The sequence below is a fragment of the Phodopus roborovskii genome, unplaced genomic scaffold (genome assembly GCF_943737965.1).
Source record: "Phodopus roborovskii unplaced genomic scaffold, PHOROB, whole genome shotgun sequence".
NCBI lineage: Eukaryota > Metazoa > Chordata > Mammalia > Rodentia > Cricetidae > Phodopus > Phodopus roborovskii.
Window position 1 is genome coordinate 445,196 of NW_026125893.1, and position 22,485 is coordinate 467,680.

The window sequence follows — 22,485 nt, forward strand, 5'->3', positions numbered from 1 at the left end:
ATGCCTGTTGAAAATAGTAGCAAATACCCATACATAAACACTGAGTTGAACTAGAATCCAGAAGCAGATGGAGAGGACAAGACCATGCAGCAGAAGCACATAGAGATACCTGAACAAGGAGGAGCTATGGGCCACTAGACTGATAGCTGGGAAGCCAGCATGGCACTGACTCGGGCCCCCTTGAATATGGGTCTCAGCCAGAAGGACTGAGCAGTCTAAGAGACCTCAGACAGTGGCGCCAGGATGTATCCCTGGTGCACAAAAGGACTTTGCAAACATATCCCCCATGGAGGGATAACTGCCTTAGCCTAGAGACAGAGAGTAGCCCTAGTCCCTACTTCACAGGACCTGTCAGATCTACATGACCCCAACTGGATGGCTTTCCCCTACATATGGAATTGGGGTGGAAGGATGGGAGGGAGGGTGTTTAGAGTGCATGTGAGAGGGCAGAGAGGGTAAAAGGGAGGAAAGGAGGGAAGAAGGGCTGGGGGGAGGGAGTGAAGGAGGGAGAGGGAACTGGGATCGACATGTAAAATAATAAATTAAAAAAAATGCTTTGACTCCAAAATTTAAGTTGAAGGACAAGTTACTGGGGAAAAGGATTTCTATTTTTGTTTCCACAGAAAATGAATAGATGTGGATTCCTTCCAGACTAATGTGGTTTGATCACGCTAGACCGCCTGAAACAGAGTACAAGCTGATCCTACATTCAAAACAGCTGTACAAAACAGCCCTACAGACTACAGCCAGGATAAGTGAATCTTCATCGAATCTCCCAAGACAGCGCCCCTTACCAGCAGGAAGTAGTTTGGAAAGAACGATGCCCAAATTCCCAAATATTGTGTATAAATGTTTGTTTTCATTTAATTGGACTTTGTTATATAAAATTAAATAAAAAGAAAAAAAAAACAAACAAACCAAGGCTAGATGACTTCAGTGCAAAATTCTACCAGAAATTCAAGGAACAGCTAATATCAATACTCCTCAAATTGTTCCACACAATAGAAACAGAATATTCATTACCAAACTCTTTTTAAGAGGTCACAATCACCTTGGTACCCAAGCACATAAAGACACAACTAAGAAAAAAAAAAAAAAAAAACTATAGACCAATATCCCTGATAAACATTGATGCAAAAATACTGAATAAAATACTTGCAAACTGAATCCAAGAATACATGAGAGAAATCATCCACCATGACCAAGTAGGCTTTATCCCTAGGTTGCAGGGATGGTTTAACATACGAAAATCTATCAATGTGATCCACCATATATAAACAAATCTGAAAAAGAAAAACCATATGATCATCTCCCTAGATGCTGAATTCAACACCTTTTACAGAATTTAACAACCCTTTCATGATAAAGGTCTTGGAGAGTTCAGGGATAACAGGAACATACCTAAACATAATAAGAGCAATAAACAGTAAACCAACAGCCAACATCAAACTGAATGGAAAGAAGCTTAAGGCGATTCCTCTAAAATCAGGAATAAGACAAGGCTGTTTTATATCTAATACAGCAACTCTGTGTGTTATTTGGGGCTGGCGTGGAACTTGGTCCAGGCTGAGGGAAAAACTGCTCCTAACAAAATGGTGCTGAACGTAGATTTTTAAACTTTCACTGAAAACTTGATAAAAGCTTAAAAAGGGATTTTAGAAACAAAAGAATAGAGACAAGTAAACACTTCTTGGTAGCAGCATTTTTTTTTTTTTTTTTTTTTTTTTTTGGGCTGGACTGTTTTACTAGAGACAAGCAGAGTATTGCAAGGCTCCTTTAAGGGAGGTTTCCTGACTCAGGATAAATGGCAAAAAACTGCAAGGCTTTTAAAGAGCTCTGCTAACAACTGAATGGCGTATAGGAGAGCTGGCAATGGCAGTGACCACATCTGCAAGCTAGCAGCATGCTGCTGGATGGCAGCGTAGACCAAGACAGTGAATACAGTTCTCAGTTCTGGTAGTAAAAGTACCTGTCACATCTTGGATAGACCATGGCTAATATAGCTGTGGCTTTCATTTTAGTAATGTTGTTGTTTATCAGATAAAAGACTTGTGGACAGAAAAAGATAAAGATTTACAGTAAGGACAGAGTCAGATTAAGAAAAACCTCTAAAGGTTTACAGTGTGTTTTAAAATATACATAGGCTTGGTAGAGAAAAAGAATAAGTAGCTAGGTGCGGTGGCACATGCCTTTAATTCTAGAACTCAGGAGACAGTGGCAAGCAGATCTCTGTGATTTCAAAGTAAACCTAGTATACAGAGTTAATTCCAGGACAGATAAAAGTTACACAGAGAAATCCTGTCTCAAAAAATGAAAAATAGTCAAGGTGTATGTGAGGGGGGGGGGAGAGGGAAAGAGGGAGCGAGGAAGGAAGGGAGAGAGGGAACTGGGATTGATATGTAAAATAAAAAATAAAATAAATTAAAAAAGATTTATTTTTAATTTTATGTATATAAATGGTATACACCCATGTATATCTTTATACAACATCCCTGGTGCCTGTGGATGTTGGATGAGGGTTTTGGATACCATGTGACTAGAGTTGTTGACAATTGTGTGTCACAATGTAGCTGCTGGGAATTGAACCCAGATCCACACCAACAACAAATGGTATTAACTGCTGAGCTATTTCACCAGACCCAAACTGGGTAGTTAAAAAAATATTTGTCTTTGGATATATATGGCATAGATGTAAAATTTTATTTTTCTGTGTTAATATAAATGTCACACTTTTTAGAAGTACAAATGAAGATATCATGATTATCAGTTTTTTTTTAAATAAAGAAGCATGCCATAAATTATAGGAAACATTTGAGAATTTTGGAGGTATGTACCATGTTGACAAATAAGGGTTTTATCTAAGTAAAAGAGATCTTAGAGATACTGTTTTACAAAGTACATACAGTTCATTAATTATTATGTATAAAAATGGGATGATAATACATTTCCTTTTTAAAAAGTACAATGTCCTGTTCAAGACTCTGCTTTCCTTCCTTGGACTCTGCTTTTGTTCTTCTATGGGCAGAGACTGTCAATCTAAGACGCCTGGAAATTGAGAGCTAATTGTAACCCATCATTTGCAAACATCAAAATATCTTTGTTTCTCTCCCCCATCACAAAGTTCACTCTCAGTTATTTTAGTTATACATAGCTTCATTAAATAAAGTCATCTCACATAGTTTGTTTCAAATAATACATACTATCCCTAGTTTCTGTAAAACAAGAGCTGAAGGGTAGTCTAGCAGTGTTTGCAGCTACCATATGGGCAGGGGCTATGTCACTTAAGGCTTTCCAGCTCACTAACTGTTGATGGCGTGGTAGGACTCATTCTTTGCTGGCAATTGCTTTCCATATGATAGCTTTCAAAATGGCAGTGACTTCCACTGGAGTCAGTAAGTGCAGGAGAAAGAAGCAGGATAGAAGCCACAGTCTTTGCAGCATGATCATCAGTTTGTTCCATTTTATTTGTCCACTCCCTACACAAGAAGCAGGAGGTAAGGCATCACCAAGACCCATTCAGAAACTTTCTTCTGGTGAATGGTAGGTCTTGTGTTGATTCTACTTGTTTAACAGAGTGATTCTCAAGGTGGTTTAGTACTATCCCACAGGAGATTGTTAGGAAAGCATATGTTTAACGAACTATTTTCCTCTAAAATTTCATAATTGTGTGTGTATGTGTGTGTGCACATGCATGCATGTTTGTACACATTGCCAGTGTGCATGCATGAAGGTGGATGACATTCTAGGAACAGTTTTCTCCTTCCATTTTCATGTGGTTTTAGAGTATTAGAGCCACATCACCTCACCTTGTTTGACAAAAGCCTTTACTTTCTTGGCCATCTTGCTAGCTCACTGTTTCCCTTTAATATTTCAATGATACTATTTTTGTATTTCATAATTTTTAAGGCATAGAAGTGGTAATGTCTATCCAAACTTCATGAAGGAACAGTTAATGTAGTCATTTCATAGATGAGATAGGTATCATTTAGATCCTGTAATTTTTTTTTGGCTATATGAGTAGCAAACAATACACATATAGAAAGTGAATTCCTTTCTTTAGAATCCCTCAACCATTCCAGTGGCTGTGGCTTGGAACTGGGTTGCAATAGATTGAGGAATATTCCTGATGTGAATGCTTATTGGGTATACATGCACATCAGTGTCTTAGAGCAGGGAGGGTATCTTTTCACAGGTAGTTAGAATATCACAAAGATATCCTACTCTGATATCCCTGAGAAAAAATTTCATCCCGAAAGGGATCTTCTACATTATATTTCTGCTCACTTTAGAAGCTTGGAGAATAAGATAGGCAAGATGCAAAGGAATAGGGGGAAGTGTGTAAAAATTCATAGTGTGTAGACTGCAGAACAGGACCTATGCTGGCTTCTAGCTATATGTCCAAGATGTAGCTGGAAGAGCCTCCAAATCAGTCTTGGATGTGGAGTGACTTCTCTGTGTTCTTTCACATGAGTTTGGCTGGGACATATGGAAATAACACTCTAGTCGGGTCAATTGTAAAAAACTGCGCAAAACACATTGAAGACAATGGGTTGTTTGACAGACTGAGATGGTTTTATATGGATTTTTTTATTAGTATGATGGGTAAATCAGCTGTGCCTGTACAAATTGTCATGTTTATAGTCTATTTGATGAAAAATAGTAGCACATGCCTCAAAAATTATGAGGAAAAAAAGGCCTAAACTTTATAGTTTTCTAAAGGTCAAAAATTTTCCTTCTTTCACTCTGAGTTGGTTCTATGGAAAGTAAATTAAATCTCTTAACTGTGGATGACCTAAGTTATCTCTTAATAGGCTGCTCCATCTCCCAATAGTGTTGGTATCTCCTAAACCTGTACCCTGTAGCTGTATTATCTTTGCTGAACACCTATGTCAGTATGTGCACAGAAACACTTGACTTCTTATTCCTCAAAAAGAAAGGCCATATTCTCAATGTCTGCTCAAGTTTACACATGCATTAGCTTTCCTACACCTCAAAAACACTCAACAGATGTGTAATCTTACTACACTAGTTAGTCTTCAAGTCAGGCTGACTTCTTGATAGTTTGACTGAGATATTGATGACCATTTTGTGTATTACATGTCCAAAATGAGGACTTTTGCTCCATCGTCTATCCTCCCCCACCTTTGAACTCTACATGGTTGACTTTCAAGTTGGTTGCTGTGTTTTAACTTTATGATTGATGATGTGAAGGTGGTGCACAGTCAATGGAAACTGTGTTTGAAATTCTGAAGTTAGATGGGTTTTTGTTGAGTATCACTATCCTCTATTAGGTCAAAATGATAGAAATCATTATAATTCCTATGATTTTGTCAGGGAACATGTTCAATACAGATAGGAAGTAGCTCAAAAAAGGCAATTTGCTATCACAGCCACCATTAACCAAGTTACTAGCCTCCCTAACTAGATGAATGTAATTTTCTAAATATTTTCTTATTTCCATGCTTTCCCCTCTTAAATTCCAAATTCTGTCACTGAAGAGAAATATTTAAGAAAGCTTAAAAAAGGCAAAAGATTTTTATGATCTGAAGAGAATCCAGTTAGAGAGAGAGATTGAGAGAGAGAGAGGGGGGGAGTGATGAACAAAGGGGTCAAAACCTGACTGGAGAAACCCACAGAATAAGCTGACTTGAACAAGAGGGAGCTCATGTACCCCAGTCTGACAGCTGGGAAACCAGCATAGGACCTACCCAGATTCCCTGAACCTGAGTGTCAGTTAGGAGGAGGCCTGGACAATCTATGGGGCCTCTGGTAGTGGATCACTATTTATCTGTAGTGTACAAATGGACTTAGGGAGCCCATTCTACATAGAGGGATACAATATCAGCCTAGACACATGGGGGGTGGGGCTAGGCCCTGCTCCAAATGATATGACAAACTTTGAAGATCTACCATGGAAGGTCTCACCCTCCCTGGGGAGCAGAAAGAGGGGGTTGGTGGGGGACAGGGGTGGAGGGGAGGGAGAGGGAACTGGTATTGTCATGTAAAACAAGCTTGTTTCTAATTTAAATAAAAAGGGCTAAAGTTTAAAAATATTTCTGCATTTGATTTGGCACATGACATTTGCAACACATTTAGAGGGTAGAATGTGATTTTTTTTTTCTTTTGCTCATTTTCTTTTGTATTTTTGAGACAGGATCTTGGTGTGTAGCTAAGCTTGGCCTGGAACTGACTTTGTTGCTCAGACTGGCATTGAGCTCACAGTTCTCTCAAATCAGCCTCTTAGGTGGTTAAATTATAGATGTGTGCTACCATGTGGTACTAGAGTGTATGTCACCAATGTATATTATGCTGATAAAGGTAATTGGTTTCTCATCATCTCTAACATTTCTCTTTGTGTGGGGAGCATTATAAGATTTCTTCAGTTATTTTGACACAGCTAATTGTTGCCCATTATAGTTACCTTAGTATACTGCTTTAGAACATTAAAGTTATTGCTCATAGCCAACTCCTTTCTGATATCCATTCACCATATTTTATCCATCACATTTTTCCTTGTAGTAATATGGCCATTTCCTCCAGACATAATATGCCATTTTTATCTTGGAACAGAGATTACCTTGAACCAGAAATCATGATGATGAAGTAAGCAAATGATACACTGACAGATAGGTCTAGGGCAATCATAATTGAACTGCTGACATTCTTCAGAAGGGTAGAATCACAGAGCCTTCACCTGGGATTCTAGTCATACTCCCTTCTACTCCTCACCTCCCAGATGCATGTGATTTTGGAAATGCTAGAGTGTGTGGGGAGTGACAAATAAACTGCAAAGGACCCCCATGGTATAGCTTCCATGATGTTATCTATGATGAAGTGGGACTCTGTAGTGATGTAGTTGTTTTGGGACCCACATTCTGTAACAAACCTTTCATCATACTCCTGCAAGTAAGCCAATAAATTCACTGGTCCACTAGAATGGAATTTGATGGAACCCTTACTGTCATCAAGGTCCTATGTAGGGGAAATGGACATTTTCTTTCATATCTCTTCAGGAAATGTTGACACAAAAATTGTAACAAATTTTGGCTATGACAGGATGAAAGATGATTTTGGGAGTAGTGATTGCAAGGATCTTGCTGTATCTGTCAGGTACTCTAGGCCTTAGCCAAAACTGGGTGTATCAATGTTGCTGTGAGACTTTGGGTGACTGTCCAGGTAGTCTGCTATTTCTGTCCTTGCTGCACCATTTGGAAGTTGCCCATCTGCACTTCCTGCCTACCCTAGTATTGCTATCTTCCTTCTCAGGTCTTTGATGAGGTTGAAGACTAAACTATTACAACCATTTTTCTCTCTTCCTAGTTAGAAATATTAGGCACCAGACTTAAGCTTTCCAGCTTATGACAACTCTATTGTAAACTCCGTTATGCTTTTACCCTAGGACTAGATATGTAGGTTGTTTTGTTCTCGATTTTCCTTTTCTTAGAGCACACTTGTTATTCACTGTTTTGTATTTAGTTTTGTATCAAGCCTAAATCTTTTCTTTAGACTAAAAGGGGAATTGTAGTGAGATATTCACTTTGTCTGTACCTGTGGCACTGACCATGCCCATTGGGGGGTGGGGACAGGGGCAGACATTATTTGGGGGAACTACCTCTGAGGAGGGACCCTAGGAGCTCTCTTACTTGTAGCATGGGGACAAAAGAGCATCTGGAGGCATCCTTGGGACCAGGAACCTGCTGGTGTTTATCTGTCTATGTTGTGAGTTATTTCTCCCTGAATAAACATCTATTCGGCCTATTTGTTTCTCCTGATCCTTATTAAACCACAATATGGGTGCTGAGACATGTAACCATTACTGAGGCCTCTATCACAGTGAAAGTGTAAGGAGTAGGTTTTTCCTCCGCTGCTGGTCTTGTCTCACCGCCGTGCCAGCCCCAAATATCACACGGAGATTCTGTATTTGATATAATGCTGTTGGCCAGTTACTTGTTTCTTATTGGCTAGCTCTGTCTTAAGTATTAACCCATTTCTGTTAATCTAATATTTCCATGTCGTCTTTTCTTACCGGGGGATAGGCGGCTGGCGATTCTTCTCTCTCCAGACTCTCCATCTTGACTCTTCCCCACTACTTCCTCTTTCCTTTTTTTTTTTTTTTTTTTCCAAATTGGGGCAGGCGCAGAGGCGAGACCAGACCAGCCGCGGGAGGAAAAACCTTACTCCTTACATGAAAGTCTGTCTTCCTCTGGATGTCATAGTGTAGAGAGCCTGGCTGGTCAGTGGGGTACAATGAGTGAGTAAAGAGATGGCTTAAAAAGGCTAGAGTTTTAGAACAAACTTTGTGGTCTGTAGAGTAACACAGAAGGAATCAGAGTGTAAACAGGCTGCACAGGGGTTTCACGGCTCCTACTATGTATAGTAAAAATATTATTTTTGACTGAGTTGGCAAAGGAAGTAAGGGAGTGGCTAAGAAGGGCATGCCTGTTGGGGAGAGAGAGAGAGAGAGAGAGAGAGAGAGAGAGAGAGAGAGAGAGAGAGAGAGAGAGAGGGAGGGAGGGAAGTTCAGGGTTCTTTCATGTTATTGGTTAATATTGGGGAATGCCAAAGGATATGGGTGGCAGGATTTTATAGTTTGCAAAGACTGACTTGAGCCTGCTATTTGGAGAAGGTTCTCTCAGGCATGTCTGGAATCAGTAGAAAGCTTAAGAGATTAGAGAAATAAATCTTACCAGTTGTCTGTCTGGCATGTCATCTGATCTTGGTGGGTACTGACTTATGGAGACAGAACCACACTGACAGTAGTAAGCAAAGCAAGAGAAGTTACTAAGAAGAGTTCACCTCGAAGGGAGTAAGTCGGCCGGAGCACAGAAGACATTCAGAAGCCTAGTGGTTGTCATAGGGACCTTTATGGGTCATTTGCATGCAGCAGCTTACACATTGCAAGGTTGAGGGGTTTCTAGTCTTCCTCTTGGCCATCAGAGTTTGTTTTTTGTATACCAATTTTGTGGCTTTTGTGGAAGGCCTTTCCAGACCTCATTTTCTGTCCCACTCTCTGGTCTTGAGGAGGTATGACACAGAGCTGGGTGGGGCCACTGTGAGTGAAGTAGAACCCTAAAAACTGAGCAATGTATCCACTCACCCCTTGTTGAAACAAAAGTTGAATGTTTTGAGACAACATGGAGGTGAATATATACTTGCCCACATCTCCCAGGAAATGTTAATAGGAGATCCCCCAACTCCTCTGACCTTCTCAAACTCCAGGGATCACTATTCTCATCTTCTCTAGGAGATCAACTCTTTAAAACTTTCAAATGTAGGTGAAGAATGTGTTAAATTTGCTTTTCTGTGCCTGATTTATTTCTCTTAACGCCTGACATTTTATTCATTTACAATGAGATTTGCTTATTTCAGTGGCTGAACAATAGTCCTGTGTGTGTGTGTGTGTGTGTGTGTGTGTGTGTGTGTGTGTGTGTGTGTGTGTGTGTGCTCTTGCAGATTATCTGAGTCTCACCTTTGATTGTCTAATGTGGAAAATCTGGAAACTACACTCAGTTGGTAACCATGAGAATGAAAATTTTATTTAAAAAGACTCATTTATCTGAGAAGGTAAATGTCACATTACTACAATTAGAATACTAACACTCAGAACAGGCTCTCCCTCTAGCTGCTGTCAATATCTGGGGAGATCCCTACTTACCATTAGGGCTATGGCCTGTATTGGGAAGGGTTTTAGTTCCTAGGGCACATCCAACTAGACATACAGATGAATTTTTGGAAAATGCTTCTTCCTGGACTACACTGAAACCATTTCATTCCAAATCATACATTTGTAATTTCACTTTCAAGGAGGCTGCATTTTCCAATTAGCCTCATACCTTAGCATATTTATGGATAAAAGGGTTCGGTGAAAAAAATCTATGGTAAATTCTATTTCAGAGTATTGGGAGGTATGCAATCATGTTATCATTTATAGATTTTTTTCAGGATTTTTTTTTCCAGCTAACACAAAGCTGATAGCTACTAGTATCAGTTAACATCTTTTAACTTGATGGTGCTGTGCCCTAGTGATTATAAACTGTAGAAGCCTGAAATCATTGGAGATCTCAAACCAGGGCAAAGGAAGTTTTTGTTATTTTATCCTTGCCTCACATGTCCAGCTGCACATGAGTTTTGACCATCCAGAGCATACCATCTTTTTTTTTTTTTTTTTTAATTCAGGACAGTGTCCTTCTTGTTGCTAAAGGTGAAGCAGAACTGAGTGAAATTCACAGTGCCTGAGGATTTTCAAAGAAGTTTTCCAAAGGATTCATGAATTGATAAATGGCAGACCCAGTCTGCTATGGCACTTGTTGCCTCTTATAATCCGGGTCCTTTCTTTTATTAAGAAAAATTCCTTTTGACCCCAAATAACAATCTGAGCAACAGTGGAAAGGCTACCTTAAATGCCCTTCCCTAATAATGAGATTGATGACTAACTTATCTACCATCATAGAGCCCTCATCTAGTAGCTGATGGAAACAGAAGCAGATACCCACAGCTAAACACTGAGCTGAACTGGAATCCAGATGCAGGGAAGGAGTAGTGACAAGAAAATGGGGACAAGACCAGGCTACAGAAACCTAAAGAGACAGCTGACCTGAACAAGGGGGAGCTAATGAACCCCCAGATTGAAACAAGCATTGGATCGACTCAGACCCCCTGAACATGGGTCTCTCTGTTAGAAGGACTGGGCAGTCTAAGGGACCTCTGACAGTGGAACCAGGAAGTATCCCTGGTGCATGAAAGGACCCTGAAGCACATCCCCCTTGGAGGGGTACTCCCCTAACCTAGAGGCAGGAGGGAGGGCGTAGTCCCTACTCCAAATGACTTGACAGGTTTTGTTGATCCCTCCTGGAAGGCATCACCCTCCCTGTGGAGTGGGTTATGGTCCAGCTAATCCTACAATGGCTGGTGGTGAATGGAAAATCAAAAAATCCAGTAGTTATTCTCTCCACAAGGCAGGGTGTGTCAGCTGGTCTTTACTACACCTGGAAATACTGAGGAAGTAGGCTTTAATGCTAGGAATGAATTTGTTAGCAAGGTGAAAGCAAGCAAGCAAAGAGCAAAATCTTCCTTTGTCTATGTCCTTGTGTAGGCTTCCAGAAGAAGGTGTGGCCCAGATTAAAGGTGTGTCTTCCCCCATTTCCAGATCTGGATTAAATGTGTGTTGTCTTCCTACCTCAGAGATCTGGATTAGAAATGGACCTACCTACTTCAAATTAAGCAAAAATTAATCACAGGTGTGCCTTACAGTTTTGGATTTTAGTTAATTCCAGATGTAGTCAAGTTGACAACTAAGAATAGCCATCACAAAGATGGAAAATATATTTCTTCCTAAAATGTATTTGCCATTACTGGTCTGGGTTCTGGTAACTAAGGAGCAAGATAGGTCTCTTTTTTATAGACAAAAGTTCTTTTTGATATATGTGTCTAAAATTCTTAAAGATCTCGTATCACAATTACAGAAAATCCAGAAAATATAATTAAAAACTGGCTAAAATATGCTCATCCAACAGTTCACACACAGACAGCTATATGTGCCAAGTAGTATGAAAGTCGTTATTTTTATTATTTCAGCTTACAATGTATTACTGTATTTTATTGGCATAGCACTTCATTTTCTATCTTGTTTAACCACCAGCTCTTCCTGTCTTTTCTTGTGGTCTGAGTTGCACAGTCTTCTAGATGTAGAAAAACATATTCTGAAAACTGAGATACTTGGAGATACACTGAGAAGATACACTGAAGAAAATAGAGCTGACTGGCCACTGTGGTAGAAGTAGAAAGATTGGTGGGCAGCTGAATGGATCCTGGAACAATATTGGGATAGGACATCTGGTTAGGCAGCAGCATAGTGCAATAGATAATAGACAAGCAGGGTATCTCTGTCTTGGAGAAGAATAGATTTGGTTAGGTTTAATTTTCCTGTGTACAGTTTCTCAGCATATGATTTATATCATGTATACTTGACCACTGTAGAGTTTGAGGAAGTTAGTGTGAGTTGTTGTACACATAGTTTTGAGTGATAAAGTCTCTCATATGCAAGTACAGGCTATGCAAATAGGGCACTTCTGGTTCAATTCTGGTCAAAAGCCTTGGTCATAGGGCACAGGCCATATGGTTGAAGCTGCAGCGCTGTCATGACAGATACAAATGTTTTTGATTTCTGGACCATGTTTGTGAAAATTCTGTAAAAGATATATCCATATTCCACTCTTTTATTAGTAGTCCTTCTGGTCAGAACAAAATAGTTGATTGTAGATCTGTTCTTGTACCTCCTTCAGGCTGTACAGGTAACATGTGGGTCCTGCCAATTGAATTGGTTGTTGCTCTGTCAGGGGTTCCATCAGGTGCCACAAAAACATTAGCCATACTTAGGAATGGTTTGAATAGAAGGTCTTTGTTGCCTTGTTGAGGGGCTTAAGAGAAGGGCATATTCCACTGGTAGGTATTGAAATCTTTGTTGAATCATTATCTAGAGATGGAACTGTCAAACCATAGAAGACACATACATGACAAACAAAAAATGCAAGGGTCAAGTTGGTGTCTTGAAACTTTATCCTTATTGGCCAGTTTTAATAGTCCTAGAATGTGCTATGCATACCATGAGAAGTTATTCATAAATATCATTTGTCTGTGAACCCTGGGAGTTGCAATAATGCTTAGCCTGACAAAATATGCCCACTAGTGCACTAGTGGCACAAAAGCTATGGAACTTACCAACCAATTCTGACCAGGTAGAAGACTCATTCCATGAGATGAAACCTCTACTCAGCACTGTTAACAGAAACAAGAACTTGTTCCTAGATAGGTCATAGATAGACTAAAAGAGAACATGTAACTATCATTCTGCTAAATGGACAGAATATTAAGATGATTACTAATGACTTATTTTTATATCCATAGATCAGTTAATCTCTTAACCCTTACCAGAGAAGATTATTCTTGATATAGATGGTGATTAACTGAGACCCTCAACTAGTCAATATGCAGAGAATGAGATCGCAGATTGTTCAGCCCTAAACGATATGTCTCTATAACATCCCTATCTTCAAGGTTCAGCAGTCTTTACAGAAGAAGGACAGGAAGATTAGACAGGAAGAAAGACAGAGATGGTGGATGATTTAAGGAAATTATTTTCTAGGCATAGCAGGGTATATCGATGATCCCACAGTATACACAAGGTCTGTGAAAGCTCAAGCCAGACAATCTATGAGCATAGAGGAGTTGGGGTGACTATAAAGTTCCACCCGTTGTTGAGGAGCTATTGGCATTTGATACCTTCAGGAGAGGGAGAGCCAGTTTCTTTAATCATGTGACCTCTAGCAGGTCGATCATACTTCAGGACAGGCCCAAAACCCAAGAGTTTTTGGGCAACAGAAACTGAACACTACAGGTTTACAAACAAGAGAGAGAACCTAAAGTTACGTGGATAGGGAGATGAAGGTAGATATGGCAGGAGTTGGGGACAAGGATAGTGAGTATGATGAAAATACATTATATGAATTTGTCAAATAATTAATAAAAATTTATTTTAAAACTGCAAGGACCAAATATAAGAAGTAAGCAGTAGTCCCAGAAAGTGAGGCAACCAGGAAAATCAAGACCAGATACTTGTCTTAAAAATCCCTCCATTCAAACCCTCCTTTTGTTCCTTGTTCTCAAAATCACTGGAATATTTGATGAAAATTTGCAGATATTTTTTCACTTGTTCAGATTTGTTGTAACATTCCTTCCTTACAGGTTCTATCTTGAGCAGCAGTTGGAAAATCTAGGGTTCAGTGGTTTTGAATTACAAGTACAGGGAGTGAACTTAATGTCCTATATCATCCAGTTCTTGGGCTAGCACTGTTATTTACTTAGTGAATTCCAGGTAGTCTTTGGCAGTATAAAAGAAGAAAGCAGTAGGTCTCATATAGAGAGAAAAGACAAAACAAACAAGCAACCAAACAACCAAAAGCGTCTGAATGGTCCCTCATGGCACTAAATACAACCTGTGTAGAACATAAGGAACATAGCATACTTTATTTTTTTTAAAATCTAGAATATGTGTAGTGCATATGCACCATTATATTTTTTTCTGTTATATATTTTCTTTGTGAAACCTGTTTGCTCTTTGCTTAACACAAATTATCTATTTTTATTCTAGCTAGAATATTTTTCATTATACAGTATAGAGATTAAACCAGATATTTTAAGTAATGATAATTGGAATTATGTATTGGTTCAGTGACAGCAGCCTTTATGTTATAGTGGTACTCTTCAGGGATACCATGGGTTTGTAGATATCAGTGTTGACCTCTTCTCACAGGTAGGTAGTCCTGAGAGAGCTAGGAACCTTGAATATATTTTAATGTAATTTATTATTTAGGATTAATGTATTATAATGACATTATGACAAAGGGCCTCTATGCCTCATTATAATGATACTAAGACAACCTGTCTAGTTATTTTATTTGAAGAAATTTAAACATCTTCAAGAAGTCAATTATGTTAAGATTAATTCATTGAAATCACTTGAGACTTTAAAATAGAGGGTAGAAAGGAGAATGAGATAATGAATTTTCACCTTGTCATCTAAATGCTGTCTCAAATAAGGTGCATAGGTCATGCTAGAAGTAATTGCTGCTCCTGTACCTAAGAAAGAATTGGCATGTAACCAAATATTAGAAAGGGCTTCTCTCTTGATGAACAAAATGCATTGTTTAATCCTGGAATGACCCTGAAAGATAGCATCAAAACAGTTGACAAATTTGCCTGATTGGCAAATGTTGTGAATAACTGAAGTGACTTCAATGAGTAATGTCAGTTCTTTCCCATGAGTGTCTGTGATGAATTTCTGTGGGCAACAGCAGGGTTGGGCTGGGCCAGAAGTGGGTGAGGAGGGAACTAGACTGACATCCAGTCTCAATTAAGTCAATGATTTCAGAGCTAAGGAATGGAAACAAGGGAATTAGTGGTTTGATGTGGCCAGGAACAAGATGGAAGTTAGTTAACTAGGAAATCAGGTGTAAGAGGGATGGGAAATCAGGTCTGGGAAGTGAAGGATGAAATCAGAAGATGAAACCTGATGGCACAAGCGAGTGTAGTAAAACTTGTATAGTGTATAGTGTTCTATGCTTCTTTTTCTGGCAATGTTGGTCTTGAAGATATATACATATATTTACCAAGTAGCACAAGGGGTTTCCAGAGATGTGGCCTTGTCCAAATTTCTTTATGCTCTACTTATCAACTATATACCCTTGGGAAAACAAGAAATGTTTTCAGCATTTATTGAATTCATCCATGAAACAGGTATGCTACAGTTCACATTCACATTCCATATGTCTTCTAAAAGTGTATTTGGTTTGGAATAATTCATCTGTACATCAAGATGCAAGTATTTTCTGGCATACTACACTGGTGTATGATTTGTGTTAATAGCATATTTAATATTTTTTGTCTTGTAGATAGCAAAGACAATTGCTGTCTACAATTTTGAGCAAATTCTTTAAACTTGTCTGTGCTTTTCAAGAAAATAATCTCAAATATATCTCTATGAATAAACTTATTTAAATAAGTGAAAGACATCTACAGTGGAAGGCATAAAACAATGATGAAGGAAACTGAAGTGGATAAAAAGAAAGAGAGATATTTGGATTCATTATTTGTTGAATCAACATTGTTAAAATGTCCATTATACCCAAGGCTCTATGTAATCCCCATCAAAACCCGGATTATACTCTTCAGAAACAAAATCCAAATGTTTACTGAACCACAAATGGAACTGAATAATTAAAGATATCTTTTACAAAATCACAACAGGGAGCATATAAAATGTAAAACAAAGTCATAGTAGCCAATGTATTATGGTATTGTAATAAGAGCATGCCTTTAGACCAGCAGAGTAGAATATAGGTTATAGAATTAAATAAATACATATATATTCAAATTGATAAAGGTGCTAAGAACATGTGTCAGAGACAGGACAATAAGTAGTTCTGGGAAAATTGAATAGCCATATGTAGTAAATTAAACGTATATTTCTGTTTCTCAGCTGTGAAACAAACAACTCAAAATGAATTAAAGTCGTAAGTTTAAGAACTTGAAAATGAATGGGAATGTTTTAGGGCATTCAAACAGGATTTTTTTTTTAAAAAAGGAAAGATCTTAAAATCATAAGACGTAAAAGCAAAGCTAGACCAATGGGATTGCACTAAATATAAGTTTCTGAATAGCAAACATGTAGTAGAATGGAGAGACAATTTACCTGACAGAAGTGTTTACATACTCTTATACAACTAAAATGACAAACATGCATACATTCATGTACACACGTGAACACACACACACACACACACACACACACACACACACAGATTCTGCTGATTTCATTTAGTGTTGCTTGTTTCATGTCTTTAGAGATTACCACTTGGGATTGGACTTTGTAACAAGGTACCTAGCTTTTTGAAGTAGTCTGCACATTATTGTTGCTCTTGTCAGCCATTGTGCAACAGTACACTAGAACTTTTTGTTCCTATGTAATTTTGTAGCCACTAAGTAGTAACAAGTACTCACAAGGATGCTCATTACTATTATTATTATTATTATAGAAAATGTATGGTGGTTCCTTAAAAAACCAGAAGTTACCCAGTAACCTAGCATTCTCACAAGTGGGAACATGCACAAAAGATGATGTCAACATGTTAAGGAGTCATCTACACTTCTATTCACATTACAGCATCATTCTCAATAAGAAGGAAGTGAAAAAGTAACATGTTAATCATTTGGAGAGTAGATAAAGAAAATTGGTGCAGAAACAGTGGAGTACTATGTAGCAAGCATACTAAACTCATGTCATCAATGGCAGTGTGTCTGGAGTTATAAATCTGATGTTGAGGGAACCAGAAACATAACCACTGTGTGATCCACTCATGTATGGAATGTGAAATAAGACTGCTAGAAGTTGATAACAGAATGTGATTATACAGGCTAGGAATAATGGGGGAATGAGGAATGGGCAAAGGCTTGTTAGTGGTTACAAAATTAGATAGGAATGAGAAGTTGCAGTGTGGTGTTGTGCAATGGAATGAGGAGGGCTAGCAATAATGTGCTGAATACTTCAGAAGAACCAGAAGAAAACATTTTAAGGGCCTTTCCCTTTCTTTTTAACACTTTTTTTTTTTGAGGATCTCATACATGTGTTCTGTATTTCTTCCTCATCCTCTTCCTGCTTAAGTCCTGCAATGTATCCCTTGTCAAAATTCGTGGATACTTCTTTTTAAAGTTATTTTTACACATACACACATGCATGCATACATTCATGTACACATGTGAATACACACATGTGAATACACACACATGAACACACACACACACACAGATTCTGCTGAGTTCATTTAGTGTTGCTTGTTTCATGTCTTTAGAGATGACCACTTGGGATTGGATGACCCATGGAGGGTTGCTTGTCCAGAGAAGATTCCTTCTTCTTCTTTTAGGACATATTGTCTATAGCTCTTCATGTATGGGCAGGACCTTGTCACATTTCTTATCCACACTGGGGAGTTAGATGGTCATTGTGTAGGTCTTGTTGAGGTGACCAGATAATTGCAATTTCATCAGTAGCGTTTCCCATCATATATGGAAGATACTATCTCATAGCATACTGGCCCTATGGCTCTTAAAATCTTTCTGGTCCCTCTTCTGCAGTGTTCCCTGAACCTTATGTTTAGGGGTTGTATCAATTGGTGTTGGGCACTGTATAGTTAATTCTCTGCATTTTGACAAGTTGTGGATTTTTGTGGTGGTCTTCAAAAGATGATTTTTTAAAAAAAATGAATGTGAGAACTACACTTAGCTGTGGAGAAAAGGATGGGTATTTAGAATGCAGCTATAAATTATACTGGCTTAAGGAAGTGTCAGTAGCAGGTTCACCTCTTCATCAATCGCAGGTAGTTGGCTAGATTTACAGTCTCAATTATGAGTCCCTTCTGATTAAGTGGGCCTTAAGTCCAATTAGATGGCTCTTGGTTATAAGTTCAATATAAGATGCCACTCTTGTGCCCTTGAGCTTTCTTGCCATTTTGACCATTGTTGTGATTCATAGACATTAAAGCTGTGTATAACTATTAATTTCTTTTCCTCCTTGGAAACCTGTAAAGCATCTTTGATATTATGAGAGATATCCCTCAAGGAGGAGATTCCTATGTCAATTTCAGTTCAGTTCCCACAAGGCCTGTGTCTGAAATATGTGGTTTCTTTGGACATCATTAAGGTCTTATCTTCAATTTTAGCAGACCACCAATGGGAATGGTAACAGCCTATATTGTTGTAGGACTCTCTTGGACTCTCCTGACCGACAATACAAAAGAGGGTCCTAGGCTTTGCACTGGGGGATCTTGTTATATAATCTATGGCTCTTGGGGGCTGCATTTTCATTTTCTTTTTTTAATATACTAGTTTTTAAATTTAAGTTAAAAACAATCTTATTTTACATACCAATTCCAGTTCCCTCTTCCCTCCCATCCTCCCATGTCCCCCACCAACCCCCATACCACCTCCATCCACTCCACAGGGAAGATGAGGCCTCCCATGGGAGATCATCAAAGTCTGTCACATCATTCCCTCCCTCCCTCTCTTTGTCCCTCCCTCCCTCCACCTCTCCTTCTTCCCTCCCTCCCTTCCTCCTACCTTCCTTATCCTTCCTTCCTTCCCTTCCTTTCTTCTTTTTTTGGGCAGAATTTCTCAAAGTAGCTGAGCTGTCTCTCCAGGTGACCCCTCTGAATTCTTTGTAAAGGCAGTTGGGTGTAAATCACTACATTTCAATTTGTTCAATAAAAATGATTCCAGTTAAACATTATGAACATTTTTATTTATCTCTAAAGAATGACAAAATATGCTAGAAAATTTCCAAATTCAATTGGCCATGGGATCCTTTGGTGTGTGTCTTCTATCAAAATCCCATGTGTGCCTAAGGAGATGGCTTGGTTGGGGAAGTATTTGCTCCACAAGCACTATGATCTCAGTTTGGATGCAAAAATTTAGGTAAAAAGCAAGGCATGCTGGTGAGCACTCATAATCACAGTGTAGGGGAGTTTGAAACAGGCAGGTGCTACTGGCCAGCCTAGGTAGCCAAGATGGTAAGGCTCCAGATATAGCAAGTGACCATGTTCAAAAATGAGGAGAACAGTGATTGAGGAAGGCACTTGACATTCATCTCTGGCCTTTACATGTACTTACATATATGCAACACACACCTGTATATGTGTGTGTGTGTGTGTGTGTGTACACACACGCGCACCCCACCCCCACTTCCCATAACTTTAGCTTACCATATTTCAGGCAACCACATAGCTCCAAGCAGCCACAGTTTTTCTTTCTGTTTGCTTCAGAGCTTTTGTTGCTTGGTTAAATGACTGGTAGTACTTTCACTGAATTTATGAAATTCTTAGAAAACTCATTATAGGATGATTTTTAAAATATATGCTTGATGGGGCAGTGGAGTTACACAGTCCATAGATATCTATTGTTTTAGCAGTAGCTTTTTTTTCAGACATGAAGTGATTAAACAACTGTCCCAGCACTGTGGAGGTATGTCTCACAGGAAAACCAACAAAATACAGAGATAAGAAACACTAATTGTACACAGAACCTAAACAAGTCTTGTAATTAATAGTTTGGATTACAGCTCAAAGAACATTTGAAATTTTTGCTTGGGCTGCTGATGTTGTTTTGGTTTTTCTTTTCATGACAGTGTTCGCGATTGGACTTTAAAGGGCTATTGTGTATGGAAAATCATTTAAAGATGCTATTTCATGAGGCACTCAGAGTTCCATCTGATCTCATGCCTTTTGTCAGTTGGCTTCTCAATGCTAATAATGTCTTTACCAGACTCCCCTGCTTTACCGATACACAGGACAAAACCCTCATTTTCTTAGTTAACCTGTTAGTAATTGGGATTTTGTTTCATTCAATTGCTATTTTGAAATAGTACTTTCAGCCGCTAGTTCTAATTAATACATAAAAGTATCCATATTTATTTACAGGGTAGAGGGCAGTAATTATCAGTGATGTTCATCGTTTTTCGTTTGTAGGCCCATTAGCTTTGAAGCTTCAAAATATGTAGAAACAACACCTAAAAATCAGTATAAGACAGGTTAAGGGGTGTCGGGAAGGCGGCAGGCTAGTGCGACCCTCGGTGATGGCAGCAGCAGGAGTCAAGGTGGGTGGTAAGGCCACCGTCTCAATAGAGGAGCTGGTTTCCGGGGTGCAGCAGGCGGCCAACTTCGCGGAGCAGTTCCGCTCCTACTCGGAGAGCGAGAAGCAATGGAAAGCGCGCATGGAGTTCATCCTGCGCCACTTGCCCTACTACCGAGACCCACCCACGGCAGCGGCCGCCTGGACCAGCTGCTGTCCCTATCCATGGTCTGGGCCAACCACCTCTTCCTGAGTTGCAGTTACAATAAAGACCTTCTGGACAAGGTAATAGAGATGGCTGACGGGATTGAAGTGGAAGACCTGCCACAGTTTACAACCAGAAGTGAATTAATGAAAAAGCATCAAAGCTAAGACAGATCTACCATATTTCCACCCCTGGGGACAGGCTTAAGGAGGCCAGGGTGGAGGTGACTGAACCATGGCAGCTCTTGAGATTCTTGGTGTTTGCAGCATAGAAGCAGCTGGAATGGAAAGGGATGTGTCTACAAGGACTTCAAAGAAGTCTTGGTTCTTCCAGAAGCTGTTGCTGTAAAGTACATATGCATACTTATATATTTATAAACAACAAACTCTGAAATTTCATCAGCATCGTCCAAGCCAAACTTTGTTTGAAATGCCTTTTATGTTGTTATAATAATGACAGTAATGGATTTTATAATTTGATATTTTTTAGCACAGTACCTTTCAATGCAGTTCTGGTTTTTGCCTCACCCCCATTCATTTTTGTCCTTCCAAGGCAAGCCAGATTCTCCTTATTTCTATCTGAACCCGCTCTGTACTTATAGCTCACTGCCTATGGCCACTGAAGGACTGAACATTCACTGCCTGCCTCATTGGAGTGCACCCACTGCTGGACTCTCAGATCTTTGTGTGGGAAATGGGAATCATGTTGCAGGCCTGAAGTAGTAGCCCAGCTAGCTCATAGGAAGGAGGGTGATTACACAAAAGCATCTGGCCTCATTTTAAAATGCGCTGAGGGCCAGAGGTGTGGCTCAGTGCGCGAGTGCTTGCACAGCATGCTTGAGGGTCTGGACTTAGTCCCCAGTATTGCAGGGAGAGAAAAAAACAAGCTAGTCAGATTAAAAATTCTTAGAAGAATATACAGCTTTGTCCAGCCAGCTAGCTGGCTGATTTCTAGACTCTCTAGGTCTCTCAGGCTGCTCATATGCCTACATCACTTTGTTTCTAGAAGGTTTTCAGACTTGGAGAACCGTCTTGTACATCTCTAGATTGTAGTACAATTGTGCTTTGCTCTGTCTGAGGTGGTGGTATTGATATTCCATCTGACAGCTGATATGTCTGTTCTGAACCCCCTTCAGTTCCTTCTGTTTAGTCTCACCATTAGGTAAATGCCTGAACTGTGGGTAGCAGTGGGACAGTGTACCACAGCAGAACTCATCAATGGCAGGCCCTTTATGGTCAGTAAGTCAGTGGGGTCTGCCTTGACTTTGTATACTGAGTACAGGAAATCAGATACCCAGAAGCTGGGGCCAGTGGTGTCTGGGGTCAGAGCAGCGGGACGACATTCTTGGTGGCCTGAGATGAAGGCCACATCTTTGTGTTTCCTAACTGCAGTCCCCATTGACCAGGGTAGAGCAGGAGTCAGTCAAGACAAACTCCCCAGGCAATGGAGGTCAAGATGCTAATTACAGAGGCCTCGGCAACATAGTGACTGAGCTCAGGGCTGAAATCACTGAGACTTAGTTTTGTCTCCCAAATGCAGTCTCGCCCTCCTCCATTCTAATCATTTGTCAAATTTGTGAGGCTTAGAAACTAAATGAAAAATTGTGATGATTCACGTTATAATGTACTTTCTGTATACAAACCCCCAATAAAACAGCTTTTCTATTAAAAAAAAAAAGACAGTTTAAGGATGTTAAATAAATAATTATTCCTAAAATTTATTGTGAAATATGCCAGAAACATATATGAATATGTTGTCTTTCCACAATGTCAGAGTTTATTGTATAACAATAAATTAACAAGGTTTAGTATTTCCAATGGTAACAATTTGTGAGATAGATAATCTACCAACCTTGGTAGCTTGGATGGGATGAATGTAAACTTTAGAATTCTAATCTTATTAACTCATATCATGTGTTATACAACAGGAGAGTTCAGAAATAGGCTCAGATAAGATAATGAACCAGACCTGTGCCGAGAGCTGTAAATTGAAATAAACCCTCTCCTCCCCAAGCTGTTTATGGTCATGTGTTTTATCATAGCAATAGAAATCCTAGCAAAGGCACCTGATTTTCTTTAATATATATGGATGATGTATATTCTGTATAT

General features: G+C 39.3%; 1 pseudogene; it reads left to right on the forward strand.

Moving 5' to 3' along the window:
- Positions 1-20,176: 20,176 nt before the first annotated feature.
- Positions 20,177-20,775, forward strand: LOC127217916 (CDKN2AIP N-terminal-like protein; annotated as a pseudogene).
- The last annotated feature ends 1,710 nt before the right edge of the window (positions 20,776-22,485 follow it).